This window comes from Pygocentrus nattereri, chromosome 30, assembly GCF_015220715.1.
Source record: "Pygocentrus nattereri isolate fPygNat1 chromosome 30, fPygNat1.pri, whole genome shotgun sequence".
NCBI lineage: Eukaryota > Metazoa > Chordata > Actinopteri > Characiformes > Serrasalmidae > Pygocentrus > Pygocentrus nattereri.
In genome coordinates this window covers 20,049,097-20,066,374 of record NC_051240.1, presented here as the reverse complement: position 1 = coordinate 20,066,374, position 17,278 = coordinate 20,049,097, and the positions used below count along the sequence as shown (strand labels likewise).

The window sequence follows — 17,278 nt, the reverse complement described above, 5'->3', positions numbered from 1 at the left end:
CTTTCTGCCCCTGCACTGTTTTTTTTCACGGAGCCCCGCTGGGGGACATCCTGCGGAAATAAAAACAATGCGTAGCCGCGCCTTATTAACGCGTGGGAACGAGATCCTAATGGGTGGCCACGACTTAGTAAGGCGCGGCCACGCATTAGGATCTCGTTCCTCCGCTTTACTGAGTCGTGGCCACGACTTAGTCATCTCATTCCCACGCCTTACTAAGTCGGGGCCACGCATTATTTTTTATTTCTACAGGATGTCACATCGTGATTTTGAGGACTAAAAAAAATGCGCGCGAGGACACGTGAGTTACTAAAGCTACTTAACACCTCTACCTCTTAGCCAATCACAGCGGAGTGGGCGGGGCTTCGCCTGAATACGGGCGGGGAACAAGCCAGCGCGTGAGAGCTGCAGGTTTGCACGCGTTACTTTGTGCGCTGAGTTTTCGGAGCGCGCGCGGCGGCGGAGTGACTCTGAGGCTTGTGCGCTGACGCGGCTCCTCACGCTGACGGGTTTATGAAGAGGACACCGTCGTCCTGAGACAAGAACCTTCTGTTTAGCTGGAACGTAAGTTCATTACGCTTTACTTCGTCCTGGGGTCTTGCTGTCATCCAGCGGGCTGTGTGAGGTGTAAAGGGGGTCGAAACGGAGCGGAGATTCAGAAGCAGGGGGCACTGATGACGCTGATAAGCGACTCACAGTAAATGTGTGACCCTGACAAATAACTGAGAGCAAGTCCTGTAAAAAGACCTTTTAATGTGGTCCCTGACTGAGCGGAGAGCCTGAGGCTGTGCTCACTGACGGCTCAGGACGGCACGCTGTTCTTTTCTTCTCTCTTCTGGTCTGTTCTTCTTCACTTGTTGACTTTAAATTAAAGTTCCCCCAGTTTTAGGAAGTTTAGAGTGAAGTTACGAAATAGAGGCAAACACGGTCCCCACACAACAGGAGCGCTGGCTTCAAACCCTGAACCCCATGCTTTGGACACTTGCACAACATTGGACGTTCAGAGTCTATTGTATTTGAGGCTTGGGAGCTTGTGAGACGGGACTGAGGCTGTATTGTTATACTGAGAGTCTGTTCTCAATCTAACACTCCACTGTGGGGTAGAGAGAGTAGTGATGGCTAAATGTAATCAGTAACGTGTTGCATTACAATACATCAGAAGTTATGATCATATAGAATACATTTAGAATACATGTTGCTAAGGCACATGGCAAAAACATTCCTAATTCCCACTGTTCCTCACTGTAAGCCTTCTGTTAACACACTTTGGTGAAAAATTCGCTTCAATGTTTTTTCTCTCTCTTTGCCTGCTCCCACAACCCCCCCCCCACCTCGCCAACACCCCAACCCCCGGAGTCAAGACCACTGGTGGTAACCTTATCTCTCACTGAGATGTCCACTACTGAGGAGACTGTTAGTTTGATCATCCCTCAGAAGAGCTCAGTAACACTGAGATTAATATGCAATCATCACATTGATTTATCAGTCTACTCAGGCTTTAGCAGAGCTCAGTAACACTGAGATTAATAACTGATCACATTGATTTATCAGTCTACTCAGGCTTTAGCAGAGCTCAGTAACACTGAGATTAATAACTGATCACATTGATTTATCAGTCTACTCAGGCTTTAGCAGAGCTCAGTAACGCTGAGATTAATAACCGATCACATTGATTTATCAGTCTACTCAGGCTTTAGCAGAGCTCAGTAACACTGAGATTAATAACTGATCACATTGATTTATCAGTCTACTCAGGCTTTAGCAGAGCTCAGTAACACTGAGATTAATAACTGATCACATTGATTTATCAGTCTACTCAGGCTTTAGCAGAGCTCAGTAATGCTGAGATTAATAACCGATCACATTGATTTATCAGTCTACTCAGGCTTTAGCAGAGCTCAGTAACGCTGAGATTAATAACCGATCACATTGATTTATCAGTCTACTCAGGCTTTAGCAGAGCTCAGTAACACTGAGATTAATAACCGATCACATTGATTTATCAGTCTACTCAGGCTTTAGCAGAGCTCAGTAACACTGAGATTAATAACCGATCACATTGATTTATCAGTCTACTCAGGCTTTAGCAGAGCTCAGTAACACTGAGATTAATAACCGATCACATTGATTTATCAGTCTACTCAGGCTTTAGCAGAGCTCAGTAACACTGAGATTAATAACCGATCACATTGATTTATCAGTCTACTCAGGCTTTAGCAGAGCTCAGTAACACTGAGATTAATAACTGATCACATTGATTTATCAGTCTACTCAGGCTTTAGCAGAGCTCAGTAACGCTGAGATTAATAACCGATCACATTGATTTATCAGTCTACTCAGGCTTTAGCAGAGCTCAGTAACACTGAGATTAATAACTGATCACATTGATTTATCAGTCTACTCAGGCTTTAGCAGAGCTCAGTAACGCTGAGATTAATAACCGATCACATTGATTTATCAGTCTACTCAGGCTTTAGCAGAGCTCGGTAACACTGAGATTAATAACTGATCACATTGATTTATCAGTCTACTCAGACTTTAGCAGAGCTCAGTAACACTGAGATTAATAACTGATCACATTGATTTATCAGTCTACTCAGGCTTTAGCAGAGCTCAGTAACGCTGAGATTAATAACCGATCACATTGATTTATCAGTCTACTCAGGCTTTAGCAGAGCTCAGTAACACTGAGATTAATAACTGATCACATTGATTTATCAGTCTACTCAGGCTTTAGCAGAGCTCAGTAACGCTGAGATTAATAACCGATCACATTGATTTATCAGTCTACTCAGACTTTAGCAGAGCTCAGTAACGCTGAGATTAATAACCGATCACATTGATTTATCAGTCTACTCAGGCTTTAGCAGAGCTCAGTAACACTGAGATTAAAAACCGATCACATTGATTTATCAGTCTACTCAGACTTTAGCAGAGCTCAGTAACACTGAGATTAAAAACCGATCACATTGATTTATCAGTCTACTCAGGCTTTAGCAGAGCTCAGTAACGCTGAGATTAATAACCGATCACATTGATTTATCAGTCTACTCAGACTTTAGCAGAGCTCAGTAACGCTGAGATTAATAACTGATCACATTGATTTATCAGTCTACTCAGGCTTTAGCAGAGCTCAGTAACGCTGAGATTAATAACTGATCACATTGATTTATCAGTCTACTCAGACTTTAGCAGAGCTCAGTAACGCTGAGATTAATAACCGATCACATTGATTTATCAGTCTACTCAGGCTTTAGCAGAGCTCAGTAACGCTGAGATTAATAACCGATCACATTGATTCATCAGTCTACTCAGACTTTAGCAGAGCTCAGTAACACTGAGATTAATAACCGATCACATTGATTTATCAGTCTACTCAGGCTTTAGCAGAGCTCAGTAACGCTGAGATTAATAACTGATCACATTGATTTATCAGTCTACTCAGGCTTTAGCAGAGCTCAGTAACACTGAGATTAATAACCGATCACATTGATTTATCAGTCTACTCAGACTTTAGCAGAGCTCAGTAACGCTGAGATTAATAACCGATCACATTGATTCATCAGTCTACTCAGACTTTAGCAGAGCTCAGTAACACTGAGATTAATAACCGATCACATTGATTTATCAGTCTACTCAGGCTTTAGCAGAGCTCAGTAACACTGAGATTAATAACTGATCACATTGATTTATCAGTCTACTCAGGCTTTAGCAGAGCTCAGTAACACTGAGATTAATAACCGATCACATTGATTTATCAGTCTACTCAGGCTTTAGCAGAGCTCAGTAACACTGAGATTAATAACCGATCACATTGATTTATCAGTCTACTCAGGCTTTAGCAGAGCTCAGTAACACTGAGATTAATAACTGATCACATTGATTTATCAGTCTACTCAGGCTTTAGCAGAGCTCAGTAACACTGAGATTAATAACCGATCACATTGATTTATCAGTCTACTCAGGCTTTAGCAGAGCTCAGTAACACTGAGATTAATAACTGATCACATTGATTTATCAGTCTACTCAGACTTTAGCAGAGCTCAGTAACACTGAGATTAATAACCGATCACATTGATTTATCAGTCTACTCAGGCTTTAGCAGAGCTCAGTAACACTGAGATTAATAACTGATCACATTGATTTATCAGTCTACTCAGACTTTAGCAGAGCTCAGTAACACTGAGATTAATAACCGATCACATTGATTTATCAGTCTACTCAGGCTTTAGCAGAGCTCAGTAACACTGAGATTAATAACCGATCACATTGATTTATCAGTCTACTCAGACTTTAGCAGATCTCAGTAACACTGAGATTAATAACTGATCACATTGATTTATCAGTCTACTCAGACTTTAGCAGAGCTCAGTAACGCTGAGATTAATAACCGATCACATTGATTTATCAGTCTACTCAGGCTTTAGCAGAGCTCAGTAACGCTGAGATTAATAACCGATCACATTGATTTATCAGTCTACTCAGGCTTTAGCAGAGCTCAGTAACACTGAGATTAATAACCGATCACATTGATTTATCAGTCTACTCAGACTTCAGCAGAGCTCAGTAACACTGAGATTAATAACTGATCACATTGATTTATCAGTCTACTCAGACTTTAGCAGAGCTCAGTAACGCTGAGATTAATAACCGATCACATTGATTTATCAGTCTACTCAGGCTTTAGCAGAGCTCAGGAACACTGAGATTAATAACTGATCACATTGATTTATCAGTCTACTCAGGCTTTAGCAGAGCTCAGTAACGCTGAGATTAATAACTGATCACATTGATTTATCAGTCTACTCAGACTTTAGCAGAGCTCAGTAACACTGATCACATTGATTTATCAGTCTACTCAGGCTTTAGCAGAGCTCAGTAACACTGAGATTAACAACCGATCACATTGATTTATCAGTCTACTCAGGCTTTAGCAGAGCTCAGTAATGCTGAGATTAATAACCGATCACATTGATTTATCAGTCTACTCAGGCTTTAGCAGAGCTCAGTAACGCTGAGATTAATAACTGATCACATTGATTTATCAGTCTACTCAGACTTTAGCAGAGCTCAGTAACACTGAGATTAATAACCGATCACATTGATTTATCAGTTTACTCAGGCTTTAGCAGAGCTCAGTAACGCTGAGATTAATAACTGATCACATTGATTTATCAGTCTACTCAGGCTTTAGCAGAGCTCAGTAACACTGAGATTAATAACCGATCACATTGATTTATCAGTCTACTCAGGCTTTAGCAGAGCTCAGTAACACTGAGATTAATAACTGATCACATTGATTTATCAGTCTACTCAGGCTTTAGCAGAGCTCAGTAACACTGAGATTAATAACTGATCACATTGATTTATCAGTCTACTCAGGCTTTAGCAGAGCTCAGTAACGCTGAGATTAATAACCGATCACATTGATTTATCAGGCTACTCAGACTTTAGCAGAGCTCAGTAACGCTGAGATTAATAACCGATCACATTGATTTATCAGTCTACTCAGGCTTTAGCAGAGCTCAGTAACACTGAGATTAATAACTGATCATCACATTGATTTATCAGTTTACTCAGACTTTAGCAGAGCTCAGTAACGCTGAGATTAATAACTGATCACATTGATTTATCAGTCTACTCAGGCTTTAGCAGAGCTCAGTAACACTGAGATTAATAACCGATCACATTGATTTATCAGTCTACTCAGGCTTTAGCAGAGCTCAGTAACACTGAGATTAATAACTGATCACATTGATTTATCAGTCTACTCAGGCTTTAGCAGAGCTCAGTAACACTGAGATTAATAACTGATCACATTGATTTATCAGTCTACTCAGGCTTTAGCAGAGCTCAGTAACGCTGAGATTAATAACCGATCACATTGATTTATCAGGCTACTCAGACTTTAGCAGAGCTCAGTAACGCTGAGATTAATAACCGATCACATTGATTTATCAGTTTACTCAGGCTTTAGCAGAGCTCAGTAACGCTGAGATTAATAACTGATCACATTGATTTATCAGTCTACTCAGGCTTTAGCAGAGCTCAGTAACACTGAGATTAATAACCGATCACATTGATTTATCAGTCTACTCAGGCTTTAGCAGAGCTCAGTAACACTGAGATTAATAACTGATCACATTGATTTATCAGTCTACTCAGGCTTTAGCAGAGCTCAGTAACACTGAGATTAATAACTGTTCACATTGATTTATCAGTCTACTCAGGCTTTAGCAGAGCTCAGTAACACTGAGATTAATAACCGATCACATTGATTTATCAGTCTACTCAGGCTTTAGCAGAGCTCAGTAACACTGAGATTAATAACTGATCACATTGATTTATCAGTCTACTCAGGCTTTAGCAGAGCTCAGTAACGCTGAGATTAATAACCGATCACATTGATTTATCAGGCTACTCAGACTTTAGCAGAGCTCAGTAACGCTGAGATTAATAACCGATCACATTGATTTATCAGTCTACTCAGGCTTTAGCAGAGCTCAGTAACACTGAGATTAATAACTGATCACATTGATTTATCAGTCTACTCAGACTTTAGCAGAGCTCAGTAACGCTGAGATTAATAACCGATCACATTGATTTATCAGTCTATTCAGGCTTTAGCAGAGCTCAGTAACGCTGAGATTAATAACTGATCACATTGATTTATCAGTCTACTCAGGCTTTAGCAGAGCTCAGTAACGCTGAGATTAATAACCGATCACATTGATTTATCAGTCTACTCAGGCTTTAGCAGAGCTCAGTAACACTGAGATTAATAACTGATCACATTGATTTATCAGTCTACTCAGACTTTAGCAGAGCTCAGTAACACTGAGATTAATAACTGATCACATTGATTTATCAGTCTACTCAAGCTTTAGCAGAGCTCAGTAACGCTGAGATTAATAACCGATCACATTGATTAATCAGTCTACTCAGGCTTTAGCAGAGCTCAGTAACACTGAGATTAATAACCGATCACATTGATTTATCAGTCTACTCAGGCTTTAGCAGAGCTCAGTAACACTGAGATTAATAACCGATCACATTGATTTATCAGTCTACTCAGACTTTAGCAGAGCTCAGTAACACTGAGATTAATAACTGATCACATTGATTTATCAGTCTACTCAAGCTTTAGCAGAGCTCAGTAACGCTGAGATTAATAACCGATCACATTGATTAATCAGTCTACTCAGGCTTTAGCAGAGCTCAGTAACACTGAGATTAATAACCGATCACATTGATTAATCAGTCTACTCAGGCTTTAGCAGAGCTCAGTAACACTGAGATTAATAACCGATCACATTGATTTATCAGTCTACTCAGGCTTTAGCAGAGCTCAGTAACACTGAGATTAATAACTGATCACATTGATTTATCAGTCTACTCAGGCTTTAGCAGAGCTCAGTAACACTGAGATTAATAACTGATCACATTGATTTATCAGTCTACTCAGGCTTTAGCAGAGCTCAGTAACACTGAGATTAATAACTGATCACATTGATTTATCAGTCTACTCAGGCTTTAGCAGAGCTCAGTAACACTGAGATTAATAACTGATCACATTGATTTATCAGTCTACTCAGACTTTAGCAGAGCTCAGTAACGCTGAGATTAATAACCGATCACATTGATTTATCAGTCTACTCAGGCTTTAGCAGAGCTCAGTAACACTGAGATTAATAACTGATCACATTGATTTATCAGTCTACTCAGGCTTTAGCAGAGCTCAGTAACGCTGAGATTAATAACTGATCACATTGATTTATCAGTCTACTCAGGCTTTAGCAGAGCTCAGTAACACTGAGATTAATAACTGATCACATTGATTTATCAGTCTACTCAGACTTTAGCAGAGCTCAGTAACGCTGAGATTAATAACCGATCACATTGATTTATCAGTCTACTCAGGCTTTAGCAGAGCTCAGTAACACTGATCACATTGATTTATCAGTCTACTCAGGCTTTAGCAGAGCCCAGTAACACTGAGATTAATAACTGATCACATTGATTTATCAGTCTACTCAGGCTTTAGCACAGCCCAGTAACACTGAGATTAATAACTGATCACATTGATTTATCAGTCTACTCAGACTTTAGCAGAGCTCAGTAACACTGAGATTAATAACCGATCACATTGATTTATCAGTCTACTCAGGCTTTAGCAGAGCTCAGTAACACTGAGATTAATAACTGATCACATTGATTTATCAGTCTACTCAGGCTTTAGCAGAGCTCAGTAACACTGAGATTAATAACTGATCACATTGATTTATCAGTCTACTCAGGCTTTAGCAGAGCTCAGTAACACTGAGATTAATAACTGATCATCACGTTGGTTTATCAGTCTACTCAGGCTCTAGGGGGAATATTAGTGTTTGTAAAGATGCCGTTAATTAAATTCGTCTTCAGAGTTTGTCTAGCAGGACTATTCACTGCATGCTGTGTGCTGATTTTACAACAGGTAATTTTTTTATTTTAAAAGTCTATTTTTTTTGTTGGTAAAAATATGATATTCTTGCAATGCCATAAAAAGTAGCTGCATTCTGAATATTGCATGTACAAAGTGTAACTTTGACTGAATACAGAATCCTCTGTACTCTGAATACATCAGATATTTGTATTCTGTTACATCCCAACCCTGATGCTGTATAGAAGACATACTTTGGTCATCCTAAAACTTTCTTGTCTTTTTGTCATGTAGCCTAAAAGTGAATATCCATACATTCCTTGGCATCCAAAAGCTTTTATTATAGTGCCATAGGGATTGACTTGTAGTGAATGACTTTGATCACCGTTCCATTGCATCTTGATAAGAATTAAACTCCTACCAGTAGCACCTTCTAGCTTTGGTTTTGTTGCACTGTTCAACTGAATTTCACTGACACTACTGAGATGGACTGATGTGACGCTGCTGACGTGTTAAAGATAGCCTAATGATGTATATTTAAAGAGTAGAATGGCTCAGTCTTAATCTAGATTATAGACACTGTGCGGTAATCCCAGTACGGTATTTCTGTCACTTTCTTTGAAACTTTGTCCATCTCGAATTATCACCAGAATGCATTTTGACTCCAGTTAAACACGTTGAACTGATATTGCTTGACTGCATAGATCAGCACCCTTTATGTGTGTGTTTAAGAAGCAAAATGGCTCAGTCTACATTAATACATAATCTAGAATAAGACTGATATTTGTAATCTAGATTACGAGTGACAGTACACTCGATAGAAGCATTCACAAATGTGTCCACTACTGAGAAGACCAATAACACTCACATTGACGTTTTCTTTGTAAATAGTACAATGCAAAAGTCAGAGACTACCCATAGTTGATTTCATTTCTAGTCAAAATGGCCATTAAGTATTCATCTGTTCGAGGAAATTAGATATGAAATAATCCATATAAATAAGGAATGGGCAAGTCAAATGAAAAATTTCCAAAACAAGTTACAAAATAATGGAAGTCTTAACACATGTGTAGGACCTGGTAGACCACCAAAACTGTCCCCATCAGATGAAGAGGAGAAAATCAAGCTCCACGTTTGCTTCGGACCTGAATAAATGCATCCTTCCACTGTATGTTTAGCTGTCAAGAAGCCGTTACTGAGAAAAGGAAACAGACAAAAAAGGTTTGCCTATCAAACAAAGAAGCTGCTGCTGTTCTCAGAACAATGGAATGACCACCCCAGAGTCCAGACCTCGACATCACTGTTGAGGGTTATTTGGATTGTGAGAAGCAGAAAATGCTACCAACTTCTAAGACTGAACTTTGGAGCTGTGGATATCTTCAAAAACGAATCTCTGCAAGGAATAAAAGCTTTAATAAAGGCAGAAGGTGGATTTTTCCGTGATGCTGAAAAAGAAGGACGTTTTGACTGGAAATAAATGATGGTCTTTGACTTTTGCACATGCTTTATTTGTATGGGTGTTTTGTCTGGACCATGTATTTACATTGATCAAGTCATATTCCTACATTAATATAGTACAGTGACAGAATATCTGCCTCTAGTTTACATCTCGGAGGGTGCGAAGTGGAAAATATTGGTTTGATATCCATGGGTGTTTCCCAAGCGGATATAAGTTAAGTAAACTGTCAGTGCAGCTGACAGGAGTTTCCTGATTTAAGGGCTGGACAGTGACCAGCCAGGGGCCAGAGCCCAGAGATAGACAGATACAGAGAGAGAAAGGGAGAGAGAGAGTTATTTGGAATGTAACATCCCATAAACCCCTCCTTAGGCTCTTCAGGAAGGTCAAGAAGTTATCATGTTTCAGCCTTTTGTTTTCCTACCAAGTGCTGCAGTCCATCCAGCCAGCCAGTGCCCAGTTGTTCAATCTGACGAGACGTGTTTCAGTCCAGTCTTTTTTCATCCTTATCACTAATCTGGCTAATGCTTTGGCACAAAGTTGCAGATCCATTTCATGGGCATTGCTTCTTAGATGGAGACACGCTGGTTTCGGTAGCACTTTCCTGTGTAAGGGCATCGCCACCAGGCCATGAGTGAGTGGAGTATACTCCTATACCCATTAACACTGTTTTGTTAGGAGAAGCTGGAGTGTTGAAAGAAAAACAAATAAGTCACTGCCTTTTGAGCTTCCTGGTGTGACCCCGAGCACACCCAAGGAAATCCCAATATAGATATGGAAAGGCTTCCATATCACAGCGCGCCGACTGCTGCATAAAAACAATAACAGTACAATAGCAGAATGGAATAATTACCTGAAAACCTTCCCTCGTTTGTTACTCCCCCACCTTTTATGATTCTAGACCAGGGGCCAGCTGGTCAGCTCCTGGCCAGCTCCTGTCTTGGAGGGCTAGAGTCCAGCACGGCTTGGTGATTTCCCTGCTGAATCACACATGATTCAAATCTCCAGACTGTGCTGGACTCCAGCCCCCCAGGAACAGAATTGGAACCCCGTGTTCTAGACTAAAGGAGATTATATTTAAATGATGAAGAGGATTTAGAAATAGTTTTTTGCCATTTGAATTACATCATAATTACGTTGCATTACATGAGGAATGTAGAACAACAGCAGTGGATTTTATAGAACATATAAGTTATGTAGTTAAGCAATATGTGAACATCGTAACTCCAACCTTTTTGTAATGAAGCTAAATTAAGATAACTGCATAGGAGTTGTTCTAACATAGCGTCACTGTCCAAAGAAAACCATGCATCTGCCTGTTTGTCAATTATTTTTCTACATCATTTCAACACAGCAGTTGTCTTTTATGTTGTGTGAGAATTTCATAACGAACGGGCCAGTAGAAACGCTCTAAAATCACTTGGAATAAAACTTCTTTACATTAACTTACGCTGCAAAATCTAATGAGTTCAGTGAACTTAAATGGTTTACGGAACCCGTTTGCCTTAAACCATTTAAGTTTAGGTTACTCAAAACATTTGACCATTAGTAATTCCCTGAACTGAGTATGAACAGCACATTTATTGTTGTATACACTTAACTAAATTGAGTAAATCACTCCTTTGAGTATTTTGGACTTATATAATAACAGTACTAACTCAATTCAAGTCATCCTAACATATATGTACTGCTTTTACACAATTCTGGCCACTCAAGTTCAGCTGACTCAATTTCTTCCATTAAAAGCTAAACTGAGCTTTAATTTGAACAAATTTATACTGAATAGCAGAATATTTTTGAGAAGAATGCCTTAAACCGCACTTAATACTCTTCTGGACCATCTTGCCCAATACTGGCAGTAGAGCCCAGAAATCAGGAGTGGTCTGAAATATTCAGAACCACACTCAGCAGGTGGGGTCATGGCAACTCAGCTTACTCAGCACTGATCTACAGCCAGTACTGACTGAGATTAGATGAGCTCCCAAAATTTTAAGTTTTAAATTTAAATTAAAGAAAAAAAAAACAAGGGAAGGTAGGCAGGGGACAATGACGATGGTAGGTCAAACAAGGTGGAAAGACTAAGTAAGTAACTAAGGAGTATACAAGAAATAGTATGTGTTACTAGATTTATGTAATTAGTTGTAATAATAAGTAATAAACAATAACAATAAGTCATGATTTGCATTAGTAAGTTTAACAGATAAGTAAAGTAAACCACAAAAAATATAAGTTAGCTACTCGCCCACCTTCATAAAAATAAAAGCTTTGGAAAGGATTTTTTTTGGAGAAATCACATTTGGTCCCCTAAAGAACCTTTTAATCAGTGGTGATTTTAAGATATTTTAGGTGGGGCTATAAAGGGGGCCACAGTTTCTGATTTTGCTCTGAAATATGCAGATTATGTCATATTTAAGTGTGTTCCCTGTGGAGGAGGTGTTAAATTATTTTTATTTCCAAATGAACAATACATGTAATTTGAGTCTTATCATTACACCACAACCATTAATCATTACTTGGCATGCTTAGAGGTGGTGAATGACAAAAGAAGGGCATTTAAATCAGATTTTCACCTGGGCCAGTGTCGGTCCTGGATACTCCCCTGCTTTAAATTGTATGATTTCAATTGAGTTTTTTAAAGAGCCACACTTTGAACGATTCTTTAGAAACCAGAAGTGGCTCTTCTATAGCATCACTCCAAAAACGCGTGCGGGTTACCTCAGGTTAGCCGTTCCCATGCTACTTCATGGTGGACTGCATGAATAGTGATAAATCTAGCATTTTTGTGCTGAAGATGTTCTTGGGTGAAACAAAGCAGGCACCTGAAGCCTCATGATGGCATAACAGCAGTCATATTAAAGGCAACATTCACCCCATATCTAGGTTGTTACATCATCTTTCATTGACCCGGTACAGTCACAGGAAAGGAATTAGGAGGATTGTGAAGTTACATGAGGACTGTAGCGCAATGACAGTGTATTAGGCCAAACTGCAGCCTAAAGCTTGGTCTCATTCATTCTTACTGTAAAACTGTATCTACAGTGGAAAAGCCCAAAATGAATCCCCTCATCAATCTCAATTGTCATATTCAGCAGATATTATGTTCTTATCCAATGCAAAGTAGAACTCATGTGTATGACAGCTCTTATTGGCCAGTTGAGTCTGTGACTCCAAGTTCTGCTTCTCAAAGAGTGAGCTAATGGTAATTACACTGCTTGGGCCAGTTTCCTGGACATGGATTAAGCTTAATTTAGGACCAAACCACACTGACCATGGCAAATAACCATTTCAAATTCTTTTTAGTCTAGACATAGTCCAGATCATAGAAGCTGGCCTGCAGTGATGCCGATAAGGGGATGGCTCTTTAAGAGCTATTTGTATAAATGAGATGTGCATGTGTGAAGAAGTGAAGCTGTTCTAAAAACAGCACATCCCAGCCAAGAACCACTTCTTAATTCACTTTTAATTAGGTGCCTTATTTCTAGTCCCAGGTGAGAAACTGTGTGCTGTTTGGATCTCGGTTTGGTTTTTAAAAGAATGACAAATGAGGTAAAAGCAAAAGTTCTTTATAAATGGCTCCTGTCCTTTCACAACTGGGTCTGTGATGTTTTATATGTGGGCTGAAGAAAGACTTTTTCAAAGACTTCAGTCCAGAAGGTTTCCATCTGAGACGTTTAACAATGGTGCATTATGACAAAAGGCCCACAGCAGGCCAATAAAGCCTCTCTGGTTAGATCATATGCCCTTTTGTAAGTACGGATGCACCTCTCCGGCTCTGCACTGTCAGCGAGAGATGCTGAGAAAGGAATGAGGGAAGGAAGGCAGGAAGGAAGGTTTAAAAGGATGGACGCTGCACATGGTTTTCAGCACCATTTATTATTAACCCCTGCAAAATCAAATGCCACAGTTTATGCAAGAGGATTTGCTGGATTATAAACTGGAACTACTGGAAAGCCAACAATAGAGCAAGTGAATTCCAACAAAGTTAAATCAAACTCGGAGCTCAACTAAATCCAGATATCTCTGTAAAGCCCTTTTAACACAGGTTATTCTTCTTTGCAAGGTGATCTTGTGCTCTTACCATGATGAAAGTCTCCACAGTGAGTGGCATTTCCTGGTGGAACGTGTTTTCCACTCAAATAGAGAGTTTAAAAAAGGCTCTTATTAATTCAGCATGTCTGTCTGGACTTCTCGGAAGCGTGTCCTTTACTGTTCCATAAAGGAAAAAGGCCGATGGATAATTTTCCACATGAGCCCAGTCATCTGGTTTCGCCCCCCCATCCGCGCAGGAAATGTTTGGAGGCCGAACAAAAGAATCGCATGGCGTCTCATCCCCCTGACACCAGCCAGACCGACAGGTCCCATGTTAAAAAGGAAAACAACAACAAATCCACCAACATGTCTGAGGTGCTCTAGAGAGCTGTAGTGGGTAACATATGAAGGGTCACTGAGAAAAGTCTGTCTGGATTGAGTTTCTTAAGGCCTCGAAGGAACACGATAACAATACTATACTGTTTTCAGTGTATTACAATATGTTATTGTATTTTGCTATGAATTATGGGAGCTGATGTCCATTCTTAATAGTAATGAACAAATTACAGTAGAGTTTTGTAAAAAAAAAAAAAAAAGGTATCTCAGGATTCCCTGAAGTCACTACGAAAGTAAAGTTAAAACTTAGGACATTGTCATGTATGTCATGAACGAGATGACTTGGGGCAGTCGTGGGCTGGAGGTTAGAGAACCAGCCTCGTGACTGGAAGGTTGCTGGTTCGATCCCCAGAGCCGACAGCACATGATTGAGGTGTCCTTGAGCAAGACACCTAACCCTCAACTGCTCCCTGGGTCGTGTGGATTGGGCTGCCCACCGCTCCGGGCAAGTGTGCTCACTGCCCCTTAGTGTGTGTGTGTGTGTGTGTGTGTGTGTGTGTGTGTGTGTGTGTGTGTGTGTGTGTGTGTGTGCTCACTAGAGTGTGTGTGGTGTTTCACTTCACAGATGGGTTAAATGCGGAGGTGAAATTTCCCCGTTGTGGGACTAATAAGGGTCACTTAATCTTAATGAACAGACTGTACAGTGAAGTGTAAATGCATTAGAAAAGTTATAAAAGTAGATTAGTTTTTGTGGTGTGTATATATTAGGGCTGTAGAAGTTAACGCGATAATAAGGCATTAATAACGCGATTAAAAAATAGTGCCGTTAACGCAAATCCTATTTGGCTCTGCAAGTCATCTGTAATTCATGTTGAGGCTTGACCGTGCGCGGCATCTCATTAAGAGTAGAGGAGTGAGTTTCTGTGTTTTGCCAGTCCGATTGAAAACAATCGGATTACAGATCCAGACTGAGGTGTTTCTTCTCACTCAGTTCAATAGTCTGATGAAAATCTTCGTTTATATGCTCGCTACCTAACAAAGTTTATTAACAGTTTACAATAATTTAGTAGTTAAAGAATCCAAGTGCTTTTGGTTCATACCAGTGAGTTAACATTAGTTGTACTTGTGTGCAGTAATTGACTTTCGTTACAATTTCAATTATTCTCATTTGTTGTATTTTCAGTTCCTTCTTCAATATAGTTTTATACTTTATGTACTCTCTAGCTGTAAGTATTACTGTAGATATGCAATAACATACTGTGTTCACAATAGTTTTTAATAGATTTTAATGTTATGGAATTACAGTAAAATTACGTGTTTTATATTAATAATCAATGGCCATTAGTGGTAGTCTAGGTCCTGTTGGATTCCTTGAGTAATTCCTCAAAACATACAACAATGGTTACTCATAGGAGGCATTGAGGTTTCCTAGAGACACCATAGCCTTTCACCTTCATGGTAAACTAGAGGTCATTCTAAGTAAAAGCCATCATAACACAAATACAATGTGTTTTCTCTTTTTTTAAATCTTGGCCCTGGCCTGGTCCTCCACAGCCAATACAGGCACAGCGAGTTTTGCAGTGCGTGTCTCAGGATATTCTTGCTTCCCTTGTGTTGTGGTTGGAGGTCCCTCGGCAGACTGAACTGTTATGTCAAACAGGCCTGGATTCTTTCCACTTGGCTTCTGTTGACTCCATTGCCACAGTCCTGGCTTGAAGAACCCGTTGATAGATCCCCAGCTATTTGCTCGGGGAAACTTGGAGTTTACTGTTACTTACTATAACAAATCATCAGAAACATGCTGTTCTTGTCCATCCGTCCATTCTTTTGAAGTGCAGTGCAGTTAGAATTTAGATCACTTCTATATAAAGGTGGGGCAGTATGGAAGAAGTCATTTTCATGATATATATCTTACAAGAAGTTGGAAGGGGTATAATGCACCAGCAAAACAGTAACAAACAGCACCACATTTAAAAGACCCATGAAAATTTATGAGTACCATCCAGTGTTTGTAACAATGAACTCTTTAAGTAGGAAAAATCAGTTGTTAAAAACAAAGCAATGGGCTGACAGATACACTTTATTCAGTTACTCTGGCTGTTGTTGTTTACAGGCTAAAATTGGTTGACGTTTTATAATGTGGAGGTGCTTCAGTGTTGTAGAAGTAGTTATACTCACTCGGAAAAGCATATTGTGACATAAATAATCATGATTACAAATAATACAAATATATTGTCACCTTTAATAGTATGAAGAGCAGAGAGAGTTACATGCTGCTCATTAACTTTTCAAATTTACAAGTAGTCGCTTTCTGCAGGTCCTCTAGTGACCATTCCACCATCCATCCATCCATTTTCCAAGCCGCTTCTCCGTCAGGGTCGCGGGGGGGATGCTGGAGCCTATCCCAGCAGTCATCGGGCGGAAGGCTGTATACACCCTGGACAGGACCATTCCACCAGTGAAAATCAATTAAGATATTTACAATTAACATTAATAAAATATTTTCCCTGTTGTTATCAGATTAACTAGCTATTATTGACTGCCTCACTGTTTGTGACTGTTGAGCTGCTAGTGAGTAATGAGAGGGTGGGGGGGGCGCAGGGTGAGAACCAACACTCACATTTCCTAAGCTGCTTGTGCTTCTGGGTTGGCGGGGAGCTGGAGCCTATCCCAGTGGTCAATGGCGGAAGGAAGGAAACACCCTGGACAGGAGGCCAGTCTATCGCAGGGCAGACACACAGACATATACATTCACACACATGCCTAGGGGCAGTTTAGCATATCCAGTTGGTTGACTGCATGTATTTGGACTGTACTGGAGCACATGAAGGAAACCCACACAGACATGGGGAGAACATGCAAACCCCACACAGAAGGAATTGAACCCAGGCCCTTCTGTATGCCACCCAGGGTGAGAACCCCCTCCAGTGAAAACAGTTCACACCTCTCCTCAAAGGTGGCTGTGTTGAAATGCAGCTTTCTTCATTTCAAAAATCACATGCAACTGCCACAATAAAAAAATAGCAATTAAACACAATAAA

The 17,278-nt window shown here is 40.0% G+C and overlaps 1 protein-coding gene across 1 annotated transcript in view; it reads left to right on the top strand.

Annotated features, from left to right (window-relative positions):
• The first annotated feature begins 422 nt into the window (after positions 1-422).
• The window catches only part of calcrlb (calcitonin receptor-like b), a 31,253-nt gene continuing 14,397 nt past the window's right edge, over positions 423-17,278 (top strand). Inside the window, exon 1 of the mRNA XM_017722239.1 lies at positions 423-561. The gene's annotated coding sequence lies outside the window, so the exon portion shown is untranslated. The remainder of the gene's footprint in view (positions 562-17,278) is intronic.